This window comes from Oncorhynchus nerka, unplaced genomic scaffold (assembly GCF_034236695.1).
Source record: "Oncorhynchus nerka isolate Pitt River unplaced genomic scaffold, Oner_Uvic_2.0 unplaced_scaffold_2503, whole genome shotgun sequence".
NCBI classification, from domain to species: Eukaryota; Metazoa; Chordata; class Actinopteri; order Salmoniformes; family Salmonidae; genus Oncorhynchus; species Oncorhynchus nerka.
The window spans coordinates 5,201-10,000 of record NW_027038795.1 but is presented as its reverse complement, the minus strand read 5'-3'; the positions used below and the strand labels follow the sequence as shown (position 1 = coordinate 10,000).

The following is a 4,800-nucleotide window of genomic DNA, read 5'->3' as shown; positions in this document are numbered from 1 at the left end:
GTTGTAACTAGGTCTACTCTACTGATATAGATATTAATGGGTTGTAACTATGTCTATTCTACTATACTGATATAGATATTAATGGGTTGTAACTAGGTCTATTCTACTCTACTGATATAGATATTAATGGGTTGTAACTAGGTCTATTCTACTGATATATATATTAATGGGTTGTAACTAGGTCTATTCTACTATACTGATATATATATTAATGGGTTGTAACTAGGTCTATTCTACTGATATAGATATTAATGGGTTGTGACTAGGTCTATTCTACTATACTGATATATATATTAATGGGTTGTAACTAGGTCTATTCTACTATACTGATATATATATTAATGGGTTGTAACTAGGTCTATTCTACTATACTGATATATATATTAATGGGTTGTAACTAGGTCTATTCTACTGATATATATATTAATGGGTTGTAACTAGGTCTATTCTACTATACTGATATATATATTAATGGGTTGTAACTAGGTCTATTCTACTGATATATATATTAATGGGTTGTAACTAGGTCTATTCTACTATACTGATATAGATATTAATGGGTTGTAACTAGGTCTATTCTACTGATATAGATATTAATGGGTTGTAACTAGGTCTATTCTACTGATGTAGATATTAATGGGTTGTAACTAGGTCTATTCTACTATACTGATATAGATATTAATGGGTTGTAACTAGGTCTATTCTACTATACTGATATAGATATTAATGGGTTGTAACTAGGTCTATTCTACTATACTGATATAGATATTAATGGGTTGTAACTAGGTCTATTCTACTGATATAGATATTAATGGGTTGTAACTAGGTCTATTCTACTATACTGATATAGATATTAATGGGTTGTAACTAGGTCTATTCTACTATACTGATATATATATTAATGGGTTGTAACTAGGTCTATTCTACTATACTGATATATATATTAATGGGTTGTAACTAGGTCTATTCTACTATACTGATATATATATTAATGGGTTGTAACTAGGTCTATTCTACTGATATATATATTAATGGGTTGTAACTAGGTCTATTCTACTATACTGATATATATATTAATGGGTTGTAACTAGGTCTATTCTACTGATATATATATTAATGGGTTGTAACTAGGTCTATTCTACTATACTGATATAGATATTAATGGGTTGTAACTAGGTCTATTCTACTGATATAGATATTAATGGGTTGTAACTAGGTCTATTCTACTGATGTAGATATTAATGGGTTGTAACTAGGTCTATTCTACTATACTGATATAGATATTAATGGGTTGTAACTAGGTCTATTCTACTGATATATATATTAATGGGTTGTAACTAGGTCTATTCTACTGATATAGATATTAATGGGTTGTAACTAGGTCTATTCTACTATACTGATATAGATATTAATGGGTTGTAACTAGGTCTATTCTACTGATATAGATATTAATGGGTTGTAACTAGGTCTATTCTACTGATATAGATATTAATGGGTTGTAACTAGGTCTATTCTACTATACTGATATAGATATTAATGGGTTGTAACTAGGTCTATTCTACTGATATATATATTAATGGGTTGTAACTAGGTCTATTCTACTATACTGATATAGATATTAATGGGTTGTAACTAGGTCTATTCTACTGATATATATATTAATGGGTTGTAACTAGGTCTATTCTACTATACTGATATAGATATTAATGGGTTGTAACTAGGTCTATTCTACTGATATAGATATTAATGGGTTGTAACTAGGTCTATTCTACTATACTGATATAGATATTAATGGGTTGTAACTAGGTCTATTCTACTGATATAGATATTAATGGGTTGTAACTAGGTCTATTCTACTGATATAGATATTAATGGGTTGTAACTAGGTCTATTCTACTGATATAGATATTAATGGGTTGTAACTAGGTCTATTCTACTATACTGATATAGATATTAATGGGTTGTAACTAGGTCTATTCTACTATACTGATATAGATATTAATGGGTTGTAACTAGGTCTATTCTACTATACTGATATAGATATTAATGGGTTGTAACTAGGTCTATTCTACTATACTGATATAGATATTAATGGGTTGTAACTAGGTCTATTCTACTGATATAGATATTAATGGGTTGTAACTAGGTCTATTCTACTATACTGATATAGATATTAATGGGTTGTAACTAGGTCTATTCTACTGATATAGATATTAATGGGTTGTAACTAGGTCTATTCTACTGATATAGATATTAATGGGTTGTAACTAGGTCTATTCTACTGATATATATATTAATGGGTTGTAACTAGGTCTATTCTACTATACTGATGTATATATTAATGGGTTGTAACTAGGTCTATTCTACTATACTGATGTATATATTAATGAGTTATAACTAGGTCTATTCTACTGATATATATATTAATGGGTTGTAACTAGGTCTATTCTACTGATATATATATTAATGGGTTGTAACTAGGTCTATTCTACTGATATAGATATTAATGGGTTGTAACTAGGTCTATTCTACTCTACTGATATAGATATTAATGGGTTGTATAACTAGGTCTATTCTACTATACTGATATAGATATTAATGGGTTGTAACTAGGTCTATTCTACTATACTGATATAGATATTAATGGGTTGTAACTAGGTCTATTCTACTGATATATATATTAATGGGTTGTAACTAGGTCTATTCTACTATACTGATATATATATTAATGGGTTGTAACTAGGTCTATTCTACTGATATAGATATTAATGGGTTGTAACTAGGTCTATTCTACTATACTGATATATATATTAATGGGTTGTAACTAGGTCTATTCTACTGATATATATATTAATGGGTTGTAACTAGGTCTATTCTACTATACTGATATAGATATTAATGGGTTGTAACTAGGTATATTCTACTATACTGATATAGATATTAATGGGTTGTAACTAGGTCTATTCTACTATACTGATATAGATATTAATGGGTTGTAACTAGGTCTATTCTACTATACTGATATAGATATTAATGGGTTGTAACTAGGTCTACTCTACTGATATAGATATTAATGGGTTGTAACTATGTCTATTCTACTATACTGATATAGATATTAATGGGTTGTAACTAGGTCTATTCTACTCTACTGATATAGATATTAATGGGTTGTAACTAGGTCTATTCTACTGATATATATATTAATGGGTTGTAACTAGGTCTATTCTACTATACTGATATATATATTAATGGGTTGTAACTAGGTCTATTCTACTGATATAGATATTAATGGGTTGTGACTAGGTCTATTCTACTATACTGATATATATATTAATGGGTTGTAACTAGGTCTATTCTACTATACTGATATATATATTAATGGGTTGTAACTAGGTCTATTCTACTATACTGATATATATATTAATGGGTTGTAACTAGGTCTATTCTACTGATATATATATTAATGATTGTAACTAGGTCTATTCTACTATACTGATATATATATTAATGGGTTGTAACAGGTCTATTCTACTGATATATATATTAATGGGTTGTAACTAGGTCTATTCTACTATACTGATATAGATATTAATGGGTTGTAACTAGGTCTATTCTACTGATATAGATATTAATGGGTTGTAACTAGGTCTATTCTACTGATGTAGATATTAATGGGTTGTAACTAGGTCTATTCTACTATACTGATATAGATATTAATGGGTTGTAACTAGGTCTATTCTACTATACTGATATAGATATTAATGGGTTGTAACTAGGTCTATTCTACTATACTGATATAGATATTAATGGGTTGTAACTAGGTCTATTCTACTGATATAGATATTAATGGGTTGTAACTAGGTCTATTCTACTATACTGATATAGATATTAATGGGTTGTAACTAGGTCTATTCTACTATACTGATATATATATTAATGGGTTGTAACTAGGTCTATTCTACTATACTGATATATATATTAATGGGTTGTAACTAGGTCTATTCTACTATACTGATATATATATTAATGGGTTGTAACTAGGTCTATTCTACTGATATATATATTAATGGGTTGTAACTAGGTCTATTCTACTATACTGATATATATATTAATGGGTTGTAACTAGGTCTATTCTACTGATATATATATTAATGGGTTGTAACTAGGTCTATTCTACTATACTGATATAGATATTAATGGGTTGTAACTAGGTCTATTCTACTGATATAGATATTAATGGGTTGTAACTAGGTCTATTCTACTGATGTAGATATTAATGGGTTGTAACTAGGTCTATTCTACTATACTGATATAGATATTAATGGGTTGTAACTAGGTCTATTCTACTGATATATATATTAATGGGTTGTAACTAGGTCTATTCTACTGATATAGATATTAATGGGTTGTAACTAGGTCTATTCTACTATACTGATATAGATATTAATGGGTTGTAACTAGGTCTATTCTACTGATATAGATATTAATGGGTTGTAACTAGGTCTATTCTACTGATATAGATATTAATGGGTTGTAACTAGGTCTATTCTACTATACTGATATAGATATTAATGGGTTGTAACTAGGTCTATTCTACTGATATATATATTAATGGGTTGTAACTAGGTCTATTCTACTATACTGATATAGATATTAATGGGTTGTAACTAGGTCTATTCTACTGATATATATATTAATGGGTTGTAACTAGGTCTATTCTACTATACTGATATAGATATTAATGGGTTGTAACTAGGTCTATTCTACTGATATAGATATTAATGGGTTGTAACTAGGTCT

General features: G+C 28.6%; 1 long non-coding RNA gene across 7 annotated transcripts in view; it reads left to right on the top strand.

The window, feature by feature from the left end:
* The window catches only part of LOC135567147 (uncharacterized), a 24,845-nt gene extending 22,038 nt beyond the window's left edge, over positions 1-2,807 (top strand). For all 7 annotated transcript variants that reach the window (XR_010462272.1, XR_010462271.1, XR_010462273.1 and 4 more), the window contains 3 exons: positions 2,312-2,356; positions 2,569-2,698; positions 2,744-2,807. This is a non-coding gene — a long non-coding RNA (uncharacterized LOC135567147). The remainder of the gene's footprint in view (positions 1-2,311; positions 2,357-2,568; positions 2,699-2,743) is intronic.
* Positions 2,808-4,800: the final 1,993 nt, after the last annotated feature.